A 16,492-nucleotide genomic window follows, 5' to 3' on the forward strand; every position below is an offset into this window, starting at 1 on the left:
GTTTAAAAAGTGGAGGTTTTTGGTAAAGTTTAATTAGTAGTGTATAATGTACCTGATGATAAGGTTTGGTTTTATTTTTGATCATATACCAAGTGTGATGAAAGGCTAAGTGTCAATGAAAGGCTTTTGTAAGTCGATTTGATTGAGCTTATGCTCCGGCCTATCTGATTTGGTTAAAAAAAAAAAAAAAAAAAAAAAAAAAAAATCTGTTCTTATCAGTTTAATATCTGATACGTCCCCTATCTGGGGACCATATATTAAATGGATTTTTAGAACAGGGAGATGGAAAAAGAGCTTGCTCTGTCCACTCCACGCATTGACCTGGTATTGCAGTATCTCCAGGACCGGTGCACCCCTTCTTTAATGCAGTTTCTAAAATCAGAAAGAATTGAATTCAATGTTTTTTGTTCATTTTGCTTGTTTGTCGGATTTTGGGATGGACTCTTTGGCTTCGCTTTTCTTCTCCTCATTGGATTTTTCATGTTCAAAGTTGCAGAAGCCAGATGACAAGCTCATTTTGGTTCAACTTCAGCAACTGTGCATTGCATTGCCATGTAATGTAACGCAATGCTATCTATCTAGCTCTCCCTCTGTACTTCCTTTTGGATAAACAGACATATTAGGCAAGCATTTTGGAGCTTTCACCTAAATAACTACAGGTGGTGAGATAAGCTGCACAATATAATTGACCTTTCAGTATATTGTTGCACACACACCATCTATTTAGCAAATGCCCTTGTTATCAACAGCAGCCTTTTAAACTCACCTGAGCTAACAGGTATGTGCGCTGGTTACTCTGCTGCGCTTAAAATTTCTTTTTTGGTTTGCTACAATGCCTTTTCTGAAATGTTGTCTCCCTCTGCTGGAACACTGACTTCTTTCATTTAATGCCTGCAGACTATAAAAGAGAACCCAACCCAAAAAGTTGGGTTGATTAGTCTGTGGCATTCTGTTAAACTGTTGCTTATGGCGGTCTCTGTGAGCTTCTCAGTGACATTCAGCCAGCCAGGTATCCTGCCTGCAGTAGATGGAATGTGGCAATGGAACGCTGGCTGCGCGTGTCATAATAGGCTCTGAGCCTTTATATACCTGCGCACAGCAGCAGCCACCTTCAGTCTGCTGCTGGACAGCCAGCAGCAGCAGGAGAGGTAAGTAATCAGCAGCCCTCCTGCTAAGGGTAGACAGCTGCTCGTTCCACCCCACCCCCCGCCTTAATTGGTTCTCCTCCCTTCCAACGGTGTTGAGGCGGGTGGGAACAGCAGGGGGTGAGGGTGCTGTGTTTAAAGAGGTGGAGTTATGCAGATCTAAAACGCGTGGATTGCAGCAGCAGCAAGCCGAAAAGTGCAGGCATGTAAGGGATCTAGAGGTTGACAACATGTCTTCTTAACGGGAGTCCAGGAGCTCATCTCCACAAATGGACTTTTCAGGATCCTTAGGTGGCTCCGTAGTTCGAAACCAATTCTGGTTATCGCTTCTCGGCCTTTTGGCTAAGATCAAGTGTAGTATCTGTTCTTATCAGTTTAATATCTGATACGTCCCCTATCTGGGGACCATATATTAAATGGATTTTTAGAACAGGGAGATGGAAAAAGAGCTTGCTCTGTCCACTCCACGCATTGACCTGGTATTGCAGTATCTCCAGGACCGGTGCACCCTTTCTTTAATGCAGTTTCTAAAATCAGAAAGAATTGAATTCAATGTTTTTTGTTCATTTTGCTTGTTTGTCGGATTTTGGGATGGACTCTTTGGCTTCGCTTTTCTTCTCCTCATTGGATTTTTCATGTTCAAAGTTGCAGAAGCCAGATGACAAGCTCATTTTGGTTCAACTTCAGCAACTGTGCATTGCATTGCCATGTAATGTAACGCAATGCTATCTATCTAGCTCTCCCTCTGTACTTCCTTTTGGATAAACAGACATATTAGGCAAGCATTTTGGAGCTTTCACCTAAATAACTACAGGTGGTGAGATAAGCTGCACAATATAATTGACCTTTCAGTATATTGTTGCACACACACCATCTATTTAGCAAATGCCCTTGTTATCAACAGCAGCCTTTTAAACTCACCTGAGCTAACAGGTATGTGCGCTGGTTACTCTGCTGCGCTTAAAATTTCTTTTTTGGTTTGCTACAATGCCTTTTCTGAAACGTTGTCTCCCTCTGCTGGAACACTGACTTCTTTCATTTAATGCCTGCAGACTATAAAAGAGAACCCAACCCAAAAAGTTGGGTTGATTAGTCTGTGGCATTCTGTTAAACTGTTGCTTATGGCGGTCTCTGTGAGCTTCTCAGTGACATTCAGCCAGCCAGGTATCCTGCCTGCAGTAGATGCAATGTGGCAATGGAACGCTGGCTGCGCGTGTCATAATAGGCTCTGAGCCTTTATATACCTGCGCACAGCAGCAGCCACCTTCAGTCTGCTGCTGGACAGCCAGCAGCAGCAGGAGAGGTAAGTAATCAGCAGCCCTCCTGCTAAGGGTAGACAGCTGCTCGTTCCACCCCACCCCCCGCCTTAATTGGTTCTCCTCCCTTCCAACGGTGTTGAGGCGGGTGGGAACAGCAGGGGGTGAGGGTGCTGTGTTTAAAGAGGTGGAGTTATGCAGATCTAAAACGCGTGGATTGCAGCAGCAGCAAGCCGAAAAGTGCAGGCATGTAAGGGATCTAGAGGTTGACAACATGTCTTCTTAACGGGAGTCCAGGAGCTCATCTCCACAAATGGACTTTTCAGGATCCTTAGGTGGCTCCGTAGTTCGAAACCAATTCTGGTTATCGCTTCTCGGCCTTTTGGCAAGATCAGTGGTGGTTTTCTGCTGCTGGTGTTGTTTGGAGGGCAGTTGTGACTGGGGTTCCCCCTTGTGGGGCCCTAGTGTGCGATTGAGCGGCGATTGTGTTTATCTGCTGTAAAAATGGTGGAGAAAACACGTGGATTAGAGGACTCGGTCCGTCTGAAGGTGGCTGCAGGTCATGAAGGAGAAATCGGTTTGGACCAAGTTTGCGTTGATGTCTTGAAGAACATTAATGGCTTGAAGGTAACGGATGTATTGGCACTGCAGGATTTTCAGAAACAAGGAATTTATGATATCACTTTTGTTTCTTTGAGTATTTGCCAGAGAGTCTACATGGAGTTGGTACGAATGAAGGAAGAAAAGGAATTGAAATGCCTAGAGTTTATTGCACTGGAACCTCTGTTCCAGCAGACATATAAGTATGTGGTTGTGCACATGTATAACCCTAAAGTTCCGGATGAGACTGTTTCCAATTTTTTAGCTCGGTATTGTAGTGAGGTTAAATTTTTGGGAAGAATGAAGAACAAATACAATTATCTAAATGGCAAGAGGAGATATGTTGTAAAACTGAGACCGGATGATAGAGCTATTGGGGGTGCCAAGAGCATTCCTGCACAGTTTTCTATCGGAGGAGAAAGGGGATTTTGTTTTTATAATGGACAGATGGAATATTGTAGGAAGTGTCATGAGTTTGGACATGTTCAGAAAGATTGTCCAGTGCAAGGTGATGTTTGTAGAGGTTGTGGGAAATCTGGGCATGTGGCAAGTGGTTGCCCAATGAATAAGGTGTGTGATTTGTGTGGACATGCAGATCACCTTGCAAGGAAATGTAGATTGTGGGCTCAGATTCCTAGGTCACAGGTGGACGCTGAAGAGAGGCAGAAGAAGACTCGGCAGGAAAGTGGGGAGGAGGGCGAAGGCTCAGACTCAGAGGGGGAAAGCCAAAAACAAGATGGTGGTAGGGGAAGAGACCATGCGGTGCCCAAGATGGAGGAAAAGGGGCGGAGCCAGAAGAAAGTTGGTTTGAGGGAGGGGCTGGAAGTAATAAACAAAGTAGCTGATGTGCATGGCCCGGGTGATGGGATGGATTTGTCTAATATGGCGGAGTCAGTGAATCCTGTTTTGGGAAGAGATGGGGGTGAGGAAATGGAGGTTTTGGAGGAGGAGGATTCTGATTCGGATGGAACTATAACCCCTCAGCAGCGTGATAGGGTTAACAGTGATTGGAGTGAAAATGAGGAGGAAGATGATGGCAAGGAGGAGAGTTATGCCTCCGTGATTAAAAGAAGTAAGGTGGAGGGGTGTTGGTCTGGGGGGCAGGAAGATCCAGTCTCCCTAAGACCAGGTTATTCTAACAGGGACTCGAGTTCTGAGTCGCCTGATATACGTAGAAAAGTGGGTGGCAGGAGTGGGTTTTCTCCTGGTTCATGATGGATCGGGTATGGTGGAGATTTTTTCCTGTTGTTATGATGGCGTTGTGTGTTGCTTCTCTGAATGTACGAGGGATTGGTTCTGCTTGTAGGAGAGCAGGGATACTGGAGTACATTGAGAGTGTGAATGCAGATATTGTCTGTCTGCAGGAATGTGTAATTAAATCTGCCCCGCATGAGAGTGAGTGGAATAAGGGGCAATCTTTTTGGTCCCCATGCTCAGAAAACAGGAATGAAGGGGTGGGCATTTTACTGTGTAATTCCAGTCTAAAGGTTTTAGAGTTTAAAGTAATCATACCTGGGAGATGTTTGTTTTTATTAGTGGATTTTTTAGGTCAGCGGGTACGGGTTTTTAATGTTTATGCCCCTGCTGATAAACAAGCAAGAGTTGGGTTTTTGGAGTCTCTAAAGTTGTTTTTACCAGGCAGAGACTTCACTATAGTGGCTGGAGATTTTAATTGTGTCAGATCCGCAAAAGATCGTAAGAGCTCTACGGAAGGTAGGACTGATGTTACGTCTAATATTTTAAATCAGATTGTGCAGGATTTACGCTACACGGATGCTGGTCTGATGGTTGGGCCAAGTGATAAGTTCACATACATATCAGATAGTGGACGTAGTGTTTCCCGAATTGACTATGTTTTTATGTCTGAAGGGATTAAGGTGGCCAAGTGCAATCACGTGATGACGACTTTTTCTGACCACAAGATGATAGTGGTAGATCTGTGTATAGCTGAGTCCCTGGCTTTTGGAAAGGGACTCTGGAAGCTGAACGTAAGCCTGCTGGAAGAGGAGAGTGTTAAGGTTGGTTTTAATAAAGTGTTTTTGTCTTGTGTGTCTGAACAGCACCTTTTTAAAGATTTGCTAGAGTGGTGGGACTGGGCTAAGGAGAAATTTGCATGTTATTTTAAAGGGGTGTGTTTTAGGAGAGCGAAAGCCAAAAGGGATCATGATGCTGCTGTTATTTCAAAATTGGAAGTACTCCATAAGTTTAAGAGAGCGGGGATGGAGGTGGATAAAGAGATTGCAGATTTGAAGGACGAACTGAAGAAGATACTTATTGAAAAAGGGAAGACTATTATGTTTAAGGCAAAAATAAAGCACATGGAGGAAAATGAGCAATGTTCGAGATACTTTTTTAAAAAATGTTTTAAACCTAAAGGGGTTTTTAAGTCTGTTTTTTCTCCTGCAGGGGAGGTATCTGGGGATGAGATGATTGGCAGTATTCTTTCCTTTTATGAAACACTCTTCTCTAACGATAGTAGAGGCAGTGATGCGGAAATTAATGATTATTGCAAAGTATTAACTAATAATATTCCTGAGGAGAAAATTGGGTTTTTAAGTGAGGAGGTTGGGAAAGATGAAATTAGACGGGCAGTGGATGGCTTGGCGAAAGGCAAGACGCCAGGCTGTGATGGTCTTCCTGCTGAATTTTATGTTAGATTTTGGGATATTATAGGTGTGGAGTTTTCCCGGGTGGTGCAATATGGTTTTACTCATGGGATTTTATCGGTTTCTATGCGTAAGGGGATTGTTACGCTGATTCATAAGAAAGGGGACATGAGGGATATTAAAAATTGGAGGCCCATAACATTGTTAAACAGTGATTACAAAATTATTTCTAAAATTGTGGCTGGTAGACTGGCAGATGTGATAGGTGATATGGTGGGGGAGTATCAGGCATGTGCAGTGCCTGGTAGGAAAATTTCAGATAATTTGCTGCTTCTAAGAGACTTAATTTATCAGGCTAATTTGAATAAGAATGCTCTTTTGTTACAGTCGGTGGACCTGGAGAAAGCCTTTGATAAAATATCACATAGATTTTTGTTCTCTGCTTTAAGTCACCTTGGTGTTCCGGATAAATTATTGATGGTCATTAAGAGTTTTTATTGTGGGGTCAGTAGCCAGATTTTAGTTAATGGGCATGTGAGTTCCAGTTTTAATATTTTATCGGGAGTTAGGCAGGGTTGTCCCCTGTCACCAATTCTTTTTATCTGTGTGGTGGAGGCCCTTTTAAAAAGTGTGCAAGTTGACAAGTGTGTGGCTGGTGTTTTTATTCCTGGGGGATCCGGGGGTCCAGTCAAGTCTTTAAGTTATATGGATGATATTGTTTTTACTTGTGGTTCACAGGCGGATCTCAGTAGAGTGAATTTGCACGTAAGGATTTTTTGTTGTGTGGCTGGTATGGCGGTGAATTGGGGAAAGTGCCAGCTTTGTAACTTTGGGAGGCAGGTTGAGGTTAACGTGGCAGGAGTGGAGAGTAGGGAGGAAATTGAGGTTCTTGGTGTCATCTTTGAGAAGGAACTGAAAGGGAAAAGCAGCCTGAAGATTCTAGAAGACAAAATGGATCAGAAGTTGAACTTTTGGAAACTAAGGAACCTGTCGCTGAGAGGGAAAGTGCTGGTAATCAAGTCTGTGATTCTCCCGCTTCTGCTGTACACTGCTTTGATTTTCCCACCTGCTGTGCTTTGGACAAAGAGAGTGACAAGGAAACTGTTTGTGTTTTTTTGGGGATCCAAAATGGAGAAACTAAGAAGAGGAATGGTTATGTGTTCTGTGGAAAATGGGGGTTGTGATTTTCCTAACATTGACTTATTTTTAAGAATGCATTATTTTTTGAACATTTATAAATTATCCCAGTGCAATAACAGGACTGCGGACATGTGCAAATATTTAGCAGGACGGCTTTTCCAGAAATGGAGCTGGTGTGAGAAGGATTTAAGAAAACCAGTTTCGTTTGTGATACCGTTTTTTTATGTGGTGCTTAGGTCCTTCTATGATCAAAATGGGATAAGCTCCATGGTTAGACCGGACAAAAAACTGATTGTCTCAGGTATTAAGAAGAAGGAGATGTTATGTGATGTGCCGTTTTGTAATAATGCACAGTCTGGACAGGTGTGGAAGCTTTTTTTCATGCGTGGAATCAGCAACAGACAGAAGGATGTAACCTGGATGGCGTTGCATGGATGCTTGCCAACAAGGGCTTTTTTGAATGACCGGGGGATAAAGGTTCAAGAACTATGTCCTAGGGAAGGTTGCAATAAGGTGGAAACAATACAGCATATTTTTTGGGACTGTTTTTTTGCTAAAAAAGTTTTTACCTTGTTGTCACGTATGTTTGTTGCTTTAGTTGGTTTTCATTGTTTCGATTTTGAAAGGATTTTAATAGGTCAAGATTTTAAGTACTCGCAAAGGAAGCGGGCAAGCTGGATTATTTTTGTCATATATAAAGAGGTTTTATGGGACGTTCGGAATTTGGTGATTTTTAAAAAGATTGTTTTTTCCCCCATGGAATGCAGAAAGATTTTTCTTGCTAGACTGTTTTATGCCTATTTATTGGATAAAAAGAAGTATGGTGAGACAGCAGCAGAAGCACTCTGGAACTTTTCACATTGGACTTCTTACAGTAAGTAACAGTTAATTGCAGGGTTGTGTTTTTTGGGATTTTGTTTTTGTTTTTCCGAATGATGATTTGAGAACCCGTTATGTGAATATGCGTTATGATGCATAAATTAATGTGGGTCTTAATCTGAGGAAAAAAAAAAAAAAATCTGTTCTTATCAGTTTAATATCTGATACGTCCCCTATCTGGGGACCATATATTAAATGGATTTTTAGAACAGGGAGATGGAAAAAGAGCTTGCTCTGTCCACTCCACGCATTGACCTGGTATTGCAGTATCTCCAGGACCGGTGCACCCCTTCTTTAATGCAGTTTCTAAAATCAGAAAGAATTGAATTCAATGCATTTTGTTCATTTGGCTTGTTTGTCGGATTTTGGGATGGACTCTTTGGCTTTGCTTTTCTTCTCCTCATTGGATTTTTCATGTTAAAAGTTGCAGAAGCCAGATGACAAGCTCATTTTGGTTCAACTTCAGCAACTGTGCATTGCATTGCCATGTAATGTAATGCAATGCTATCTATCTAGCTCTCCCTCTATACTTCCTTTTGGATAAGCAGACATATTAGGCAAGCATTTTGGAGCTTTCACCTAAATAACTACAGGTGGTGAGATAAGCTGCACAATATAATTGACCTTTCAGTATATTGTTGCACACACACCATCTATTTAGCAAATGCCCTTGTTATCAACAGCAGCCTTTTAAACTCACCTGAGCTAACAGGTATGTGAGCTGGTTACTCTGCTGCGCTTAAAATTTCTTTTTTGGTTTGCTACAATGCCTTTTCTGAAACGTTGTCTCCCTCTGCTGGAACACTGACTTCTTTCATTTAATGCCTGCAGACTATAAAAGAGAAACCAACCCAAAAAGTTTGGTTGATTAGTCTGTGGCATTCTTTTAAACTGTTGCTTATGGCGGTCTCTGTGAGCTTCTCAGTGACATTCAGCCATCCAGGTATCCCGCCTGCAGTAGACGGAATGTGGCAATGGAACGCTGGCTGCGCGTGTCATAATAGGCTCTGAGCCTTTATATACCTGCGCACAGCAGCAGCCACCTTCAGTCTGCTGCTGGACAGCCAGCAGCAGCAGCAGCAGCAGGAGAGGTAATTAATCAGCAACCCTCCTGCTAAGGGTAGACAGCTGCTCGTTCCACCCCCCCCCCCCGCCTTAATTGGTTCTCCTCCCTTCCAACTGTGTTGAGGCGGGTGGGAACAGCCGGGGGTTGAGGGTACTGTGCTAAAAGAGGTGGAGTTATGCAGATCTAAAACGCGTGGATTGCAGCAGCAGCAAGCCGAAAAGTGCAGGCATGTGAGGGATCTAGAGGTTGACAGCATGTCTTCTTAACGGGAGTCCAGGTGGCCATCTCCACAAATGGACTTTTCAGAATCCTTGGGTGGCACCGTAGTCGGAAACCAATTCTGGTTATCGCTTCTCGGCCTTTTGGCTAAGATCAAGTGTAGTATCTGTTCTTATCAGTTTAATATCTGATACGTCCCCTATCTGGGGACCATATATTAAATGGATTTTTAGAACAGGGAGATGGAAAAAGAGCTTGCTCTGTCCACTCCACGCATTGACCTGGTATTGCAGTATCTCCAGGACCGGTGCACCCCTTCTTTAATGCAGTTTCTAAAATCAGAAAGAATTGAATTCAATGCTTTTTGTTCATTTGGCTTGTTTGTCGGATTTTGGGATGGACTCTTTGGCTTTGCTTTTCTTCTCCTCATTGGATTTTTCATGTTAAAAGTTGCAGAAGCCAGATGACAAGCTCATTTTGGTTCAACTTCAGCAACTGTGCATTGCATTGCCATGTAATGTAATGCAATGCTATCTATCTAGCTCTCCCTCTATACTTCCTTTTGGATAAACAGACATATTAGGCAAGCATTTTGGAGCTTTCACCTAAATAACTACAGGTGGTGAGATAAGCTGCACAATATAATTGACCTTTCAGTATATTGTTGCACACACACCATCTATTTAGCAAATGCCCTTGTTATCAACAGCAGCCTTTTAAACTCACCTGAGCTAACAGGTATGTGAGCTGGTTACTCTGCTGCGCTTAAAATTTCTTTTTTGGTTTGCTACAATGCCTTTTCTGAAACGTTGTCTCCCTCTGCTGGAACACTGACTTCTTTCATTTAATGCCTGCAGACTATAAAAGAGAAACCAACCCAAAAAGTTTGGTTGATTAGTCTGTGGCATTCTTTTAAACTGTTGCTTATGGCGGTCTCTGTGAGCTTCTCAGTGACATTCAGCCATCCAGGTATCCCGCCTGCAGTAGACGGAATGTGGCAATGGAACGCTGGCTGCGCGTGTCATAATAGGCTCTGAGCCTTTATATACCTGCGCACAGCAGCAGCCACCTTCAGTCTGCTGCTGGACAGCCAGCAGCAGCAGCAGCAGCAGCAGGAGAGGTAATTAATCAGCAACCCTCCTGCTAAGGGTAGACAGCTGCTCGTTCCACCCCCCCGCCCCCGCCTTAATTGGTTCTCCTCCCTTCCAACGGTGTTGAGGCGGGTGGGAACAGCCGGGGGTTGAGGGTACTGTGCTAAAAGAGGTGGAGTTATGCAGATCTAAAACGCGTGGATTGCAGCAGCAGCAAGCCGAAAAGTGCAGGCATGTGAGGGATCTAGAGGTTGACAGCATGTCTTCTTAACGGGAGTCCAGGTGGCCATCTCCACAAATGGACTTTTCAGAATCCTTGGGTGGCACCGTAGTCGGAAACCAATTCTGGTTATCGCTTCTCGGCCTTTTGGCTAAGATCAAGTGTAGTATCTGTTCTTATCAGTTTAATATCTGATACGTCCCCTATCTGGGGACCATATATTAAATGGATTTTTAGAACAGGGAGATGGAAAAAGAGCTTGCTCTGTCCAATCCACGCATTGACCTGGTATTGCAGTATCTCCAGGACCGGTGCACCCCTTCTTTAATGCAGTTTCTAAAATCAGAAAGAATTGAATTCAATGCTTTTTGTTCATTTGGCTTGTTTGTCGGATTTTGGGATGGACTCTTTGGCTTTGCTTTTCTTCTCCTCATTGGATTTTTCATGTTAAAAGTTGCAGAAGCCAGATGACAAGCTCATTTTGGTTCAACTTCAGCAACTGTGCATTGCATTGCCATGTAATGTAATGCAATGCTATCTATCTAGCTCTCCCTCTATACTTCCTTTTGGATAAACAGACATATTAGGCAAGCATTTTGGAGCTTTCACCTAAATAACTACAGGTGGTGAGATAAGCTGCACAATATAATTGACCTTTCAGTATATTGTTGCACACACACCATCTATTTAGCAAATGCCCTTGTTATCAACAGCAGCCTTTTAAACTCACCTGAGCTAACAGGTATGTGAGCTGGTTACTCTGCTGCGCTTAAAATTTCTTTTTTGGTTTGCTACAATGCCTTTTCTGAAACGTTGTCTCCCTCTGCTGGAACACTGACTTCTTTCATTTAATGCCTGCAGACTATAAAAGAGAAACCAACCCAAAAAGTTTGGTTGATTAGTCTGTGGCATTCTTTTAAACTGTTGCTTATGGCGGTCTCTGTGAGCTTCTCAGTGACATTCAGCCATCCAGGTATCCCGCCTGCAGTAGACGGAATGTGGCAATGGAACGCTGGCTGCGCGTGTCATAATAGGCTCTGAGCCTTTATATACCTGCGCACAGCAGCAGCCACCTTCAGTCTGCTGCTGGACAGCCAGCAGCAGCAGCAGCAGCAGGAGAGGTAATTAATCAGCAACCCTCCTGCTAAGGGCAGACAGCTGCTCGTTCCACCCCCCCCCCCGCCTTAATTGGTTCTCCTCCCTTCCAACGGTGTTGAGGCGGGTGGGAACAGCCGGGGGTTGAGGGTACTGTGCTAAAAGAGGTGGAGTTATGCAGATCTAAAACGCGTGGATTGCAGCAGCAGCAAGCCGAAAAGTGCAGGCATGTGAGGGATCTAGAGGTTGACAGCATGTCTTCTTAACGGGAGTCCAGGTGGCCATCTCCACAAATGGACTTTTCAGAATCCTTGGGTGGCACCGTAGTCGGAAACCAATTCTGGTTATCGCTTCTCGGCCTTTTGGCTAAGATCAAGTGTAGTATCTGTTCTTATCAGTTTAATATCTGATACGTCCCCTATCTGGGGACCATATATTAAATGGATTTTTAGAACAGGGAGATGGAAAAAGAGCTTGCTCTGTCCACTCCACGCATTGACCTGGTATTGCAGTATCTCCAGGACCGGTGCACCCCTTCTTTAATGCAGTTTCTAAAATCAGAAAGAATTGAATTCAATGCTTTTTGTTCATTTGGCTTGTTTGTCGGATTTTGGGATGGACTCTTTGGCTTTGCTTTTCTTCTCCTCATTGGATTTTTCATGTTAAAAGTTGCAGAAGCCAGATGACAAGCTCATTTTGGTTCAACTTCAGCAACTGTGCATTGCATTGCCATGTAATGTAATGCAATGCTATCTATCTAGCTCTCCCTCTATACTTCCTTTTGGATAAACAGACATATTAGGCAAGCATTTTGGAGCTTTCACCTAAATAACTACAGGTGGTGAGATAAGCTGCACAATATAATTGACCTTTCAGTATATTGTTGCACACACACCATCTATTTAGCAAATGCCCTTGTTATCAACAGCAGCCTTTTAAACTCACCTGAGCTAACAGGTATGTGAGCTGGTTACTCTGCTGCGCTTAAAATTTCTTTTTTGGTTTGCTACAATGCCTTTTCTGAAACGTTGTCTCCCTCTGCTGGAACACTGACTTCTTTCATTTAATGCCTGCAGACTATAAAAGAGAAACCAACCCAAAAAGTTTGGTTGATTAGTCTGTGGCATTCTTTTAAACTGTTGCTTATGGCGGTCTCTGTGAGCTTCTCAGTGACATTCAGCCATCCAGGTATCCCGCCTGCAGTAGACGGAATGTGGCAATGGAACGCTGGCTGCGCGTGTCATAATAGGCTCTGAGCCTTTATATACCTGCGCACAGCAGCAGCCACCTTCAGTCTGCTGCTGGACAGCCAGCAGCAGCAGCAGCAGCAGGAGAGGTAATTAATCAGCAACCCTCCTGCTAAGGGTAGACAGCTGCTCGTTCCACCCCCCCCCGCCTTAATTGGTTCTCCTCCCTTCCAACGGTGTTGAGGCGGGTGGGAACAGCCGGGGGTTGAGGGTACTGTGCTAAAAGAGGTGGAGTTATGCAGATCTAAAACGCGTGGATTGCAGCAGCAGCAAGCCGAAAAGTGCAGGCATGTGAGGGATCTAGAGGTTGACAGCATGTCTTCTTAACGGGAGTCCAGGTGGCCATCTCCACAAATGGACTTTTCAGAATCCTTGGGTGGCACCGTAGTCGGAAACCAATTCTGGTTATCGCTTCTCGGCCTTTTGGCTAAGATCAAGTGTAGTATCTGTTCTTATCAGTTTAATATCTGATACGTCCCCTATCTGGGGACCATATATTAAATGGATTTTTAGAACAGGGAGATGGAAAAAGAGCTTGCTCTGTCCACTCCACGCATTGACCTGGTATTGCAGTATCTCCAGGACCGGTGCACCCCTTCTTTAATGCAGTTTCTAAAATCAGAAAGAATTGAATTCAATGCTTTTTGTTCATTTGGCTTGTTTGTCGGATTTTGGGATGGACTCTTTGGCTTTGCTTTTCTTCTCCTCATTGGATTTTTCATGTTAAAAGTTGCAGAAGCCAGATGACAAGCTCATTTTGGTTCAACTTCAGCAACTGTGCATTGCATTGCCATGTAATGTAATGCAATGCTATCTATCTAGCTCTCCCTCTATACTTCCTTTTGGATAAACAGACATATTAGGCAAGCATTTTGGAGCTTTCACCTAAATAACTACAGGTGGTGAGATAAGCTGCACAATATAATTGACCTTTCAGTATATTGTTGCACACACACCATCTATTTAGCAAATGCCCTTGTTATCAACAGCAGCCTTTTAAACTCACCTGAGCTAACAGGTATGTGAGCTGGTTACTCTGCTGCGCTTAAAATTTCTTTTTTGGTTTGCTACAATGCCTTTTCTGAAACGTTGTCTCCCTCTGCTGGAACACTGACTTCTTTCATTTAATGCCTGCAGACTATAAAAGAGAAACCAACCCAAAAAGTTTGGTTGATTAGTCTGTGGCATTCTTTTAAACTGTTGCTTATGGCGGTCTCTGTGAGCTTCTCAGTGACATTCAGCCATCCAGGTATCCCGCCTGCAGTAGACGGAATGTGGCAATGGAACGCTGGCTGCGCATGTCATAATAGGCTCTGAGCCTTTATATACCTGCGCACAGCAGCAGCCACCTTCAGTCTGCTGCTGGACAGCCAGCAGCAGCAGCAGCAGCAGGAGAGGTAATTAATCAGCAACCCTCCTGCTAAGGGTAGACAGCTGCTCGTTCCACCCCCCCCCCCCGCCTTAATTGGTTCTCCTCCCTTCCAACGGTGTTGAGGCGGGTGGGAACAGCCGGGGGTTGAGGGTACTGTGCTAAAAGAGGTGGAGTTATGCAGATCTAAAACGCGTGGATTGCAGCAGCAGCAAGCCGAAAAGTGCAGGCATGTGAGGGATCTAGAGGTTGACAGCATGTCTTCTTAACGGGAGTCCAGGTGGCCATCTCCACAAATGGACTTTTCAGAATCCTTGGGTGGCACCGTAGTCGGAAACCAATTCTGGTTATCGCTTCTCGGCCTTTTGGCTAAGATCAAGTGTAGTATCTGTTCTTATCAGTTTAATATCTGATACGTCCCCTATCTGGGGACCATATATTAAATGGATTTTTAGAACAGGGAGATGGAAAAAGAGCTTGCTCTGTCCACTCCACGCATTGACCTGGTATTGCAGTATCTCCAGGACCGGTGCACCCCTTCTTTAATGCAGTTTCTAAAATCAGAAAGAATTGAATTCAATGCTTTTTGTTCATTTGGCTTGTTTGTCGGATTTTGGGATGGACTCTTTGGCTTTGCTTTTCTTCTCCTCATTGGATTTTTCATGTTAAAAGTTGCAGAAGCCAGATGACAAGCTCATTTTGGTTCAACTTCAGCAACTGTGCATTGCATTGCCATGTAATGTAATGCAATGCTATCTATCTAGCTCTCCCTCTATACTTCCTTTTGGATAAACAGACATATTAGGCAAGCATTTTGGAGCTTTCACCTAAATAACTACAGGTGGTGAGATAAGCTGCACAATATAATTGACCTTTCAGTATATTGTTGCACACACACCATCTATTTAGCAAATGCCCTTGTTATCAACAGCAGCCTTTTAAACTCACCTGAGCTAACAGGTATGTGAGCTGGTTACTCTGCTGCGCTTAAAATTTCTTTTTTGGTTTGCTACAATGCCTTTTCTGAAACGTTGTCTCCCTCTGCTGGAACACTGACTTCTTTCATTTAATGCCTGCAGACTATAAAAGAGAAACCAACCCAAAAAGTTTGGTTGATTAGTCTGTGGCATTCTTTTAAACTGTTGCTTATGGCGGTCTCTGTGAGCTTCTCAGTGACATTCAGCCATCCAGGTATCCCGCCTGCAGTAGACGGAATGTGGCAATGGAACGCTGGCTGCGCGTGTCATAATAGGCTCTGAGCCTTTATATACCTGCGCACAGCAGCAGCCACCTTCAGTCTGCTGCTGGACAGCCAGCAGCAGCAGCAGCAGCAGGAGAGGTAATTAATCAGCAACCCTCCTGCTAAGGGTAGACAGCTGCTCGTTCCACCCCCCCCCCCGCCTTAATTGGTTCTCCTCCCTTCCAACGGTGTTGAGGCGTGTGGGAACAGCCGGGGGTTGAGGGTACTGTGCTAAAAGAGGTGGAGTTATGCAGATCTAAAACGCGTGGATTGCAGCAGCAGCAAGCCGAAAAGTGCAGGCATGTGAGGGATCTAGAGGTTGACAGCATGTCTTCTTAACGGGAGTCCAGGTGGCCATCTCCACAAATGGACTTTTCAGAATCCTTGGGTGGCACCGTAGTCGGAAACCAATTCTGGTTATCGCTTCTCGGCCTTTTGGCTAAGATCAAGTGTAGTATCTGTTCTTATCAGTTTAATATCTGATACGTCCCCTATCTGGGGACCATATATTAAATGGATTTTTAGAACAGGGAGATGGAAAAAGAGCTTGCTCTGTCCACTCCACGCATTGACCTGGTATTGCAGTATCTCCAGGACCGGTGCACCCCTTCTTTAATGCAGTTTCTAAAATCAGAAAGAATTGAATTCAATGCTTTTTGTTCATTTCGCTTGTTTGTCGGATTTTGGGATGGACTCTTTGGCTTTGCTTTTCTTCTCCTCATTGGATTTTTCATGTTAAAAGTTGCAGAAGCCAGATGACAAGCTCATTTTGGTTCAACTTCAGCAACTGTGCATTGCATTGCCATGTAATGTAATGTAATGCTATCTATCTAGCTCTCCCTCTATACTTCCTTTTGGATAAACAGACATATTAGGCAAGCATTTTGGAGCTTTCACCTAAATAACTACAGGTGGTGAGATAAGCTGCACAATATAATTGACCTTTCAGTATATTGTTGCACACACACCATCTATTTAGCAAATGCCCTTGTTATCAACAGCAGCCTTTTAAACTCACCTGAGCTAACAGGTATGTGAGCTGGTTACTCTGCTGCGCTTAAAATTTCTTTTTTGGTTTGCTACAATGCCTTTTCTGAAACGTTGTCTCCCTCTGCTGGAACACTGACTTCTTTCATTTAATGCCTGCAGACTATAAAAGAGAAACCAACCCAAAAAGTTTGGTTGATTAGTCTGTGGCATTCTTTTAAACTGTTGCTTATGGCGGTCTCTGTGAGCTTCTCAGTGACATTCAGCCATCCAGGTATCCCGCCTGCAGTAGACGGAATGTGGCAATGGAACGCTGGCTGCGCGTGTCATAA

At 43.8% G+C, this 16,492-nt stretch overlaps 9 non-coding genes across 9 annotated transcripts; all 9 read left to right on the plus strand.

Moving 5' to 3' along the window:
* Nucleotides 1–162: 162 nt before the first annotated feature.
* On the plus strand, nucleotides 163–358 carry LOC141182035 (U2 spliceosomal RNA). The gene has a single exon (XR_012257528.1). It is a non-coding gene; the product is annotated as a U2 spliceosomal RNA (small nuclear RNA).
* A 1,109-nt stretch (nucleotides 359–1,467) lies between these two features.
* On the plus strand, nucleotides 1,468–1,658 carry LOC141182221 (U2 spliceosomal RNA). The gene has a single exon (XR_012257608.1). It is a non-coding gene; the product is annotated as a U2 spliceosomal RNA (small nuclear RNA).
* A 6,064-nt stretch (nucleotides 1,659–7,722) lies between these two features.
* Nucleotides 7,723–7,918, plus strand: LOC141182039 (U2 spliceosomal RNA). The gene has a single exon (XR_012257530.1). It is a non-coding gene; the product is annotated as a U2 spliceosomal RNA (small nuclear RNA).
* Nucleotides 7,919–9,038: 1,120 nt separating this feature from the next.
* LOC141182320 (U2 spliceosomal RNA) lies at nucleotides 9,039–9,229 on the plus strand. Its single transcript, XR_012257697.1, has one exon. It is a non-coding gene; the product is annotated as a U2 spliceosomal RNA (small nuclear RNA).
* Nucleotides 9,230–10,353: 1,124 nt separating this feature from the next.
* Nucleotides 10,354–10,544, plus strand: LOC141181715 (U2 spliceosomal RNA). Its single transcript, XR_012257266.1, has one exon. It is a non-coding gene; the product is annotated as a U2 spliceosomal RNA (small nuclear RNA).
* Nucleotides 10,545–11,663: 1,119 nt separating this feature from the next.
* On the plus strand, nucleotides 11,664–11,854 carry LOC141182332 (U2 spliceosomal RNA). Its single transcript, XR_012257708.1, has one exon. It is a non-coding gene; the product is annotated as a U2 spliceosomal RNA (small nuclear RNA).
* Nucleotides 11,855–12,971: 1,117 nt separating this feature from the next.
* Nucleotides 12,972–13,162, plus strand: LOC141182344 (U2 spliceosomal RNA). The gene has a single exon (XR_012257719.1). It is a non-coding gene; the product is annotated as a U2 spliceosomal RNA (small nuclear RNA).
* A 1,120-nt stretch (nucleotides 13,163–14,282) lies between these two features.
* LOC141182356 (U2 spliceosomal RNA) lies at nucleotides 14,283–14,473 on the plus strand. Its single transcript, XR_012257730.1, has one exon. It is a non-coding gene; the product is annotated as a U2 spliceosomal RNA (small nuclear RNA).
* Nucleotides 14,474–15,592: 1,119 nt separating this feature from the next.
* LOC141182368 (U2 spliceosomal RNA) lies at nucleotides 15,593–15,783 on the plus strand. The gene has a single exon (XR_012257741.1). It is a non-coding gene; the product is annotated as a U2 spliceosomal RNA (small nuclear RNA).
* Nucleotides 15,784–16,492: the final 709 nt, after the last annotated feature.

Source organism: Phyllobates terribilis, unplaced genomic scaffold (genome assembly GCF_046119375.1).
Source record: "Phyllobates terribilis strain yellow unplaced genomic scaffold, ASM4611937v1 Scaffold_34__1_contigs__length_13252353, whole genome shotgun sequence".
Classification (NCBI taxonomy): Eukaryota; Metazoa; Chordata; class Amphibia; order Anura; family Dendrobatidae; genus Phyllobates; species Phyllobates terribilis.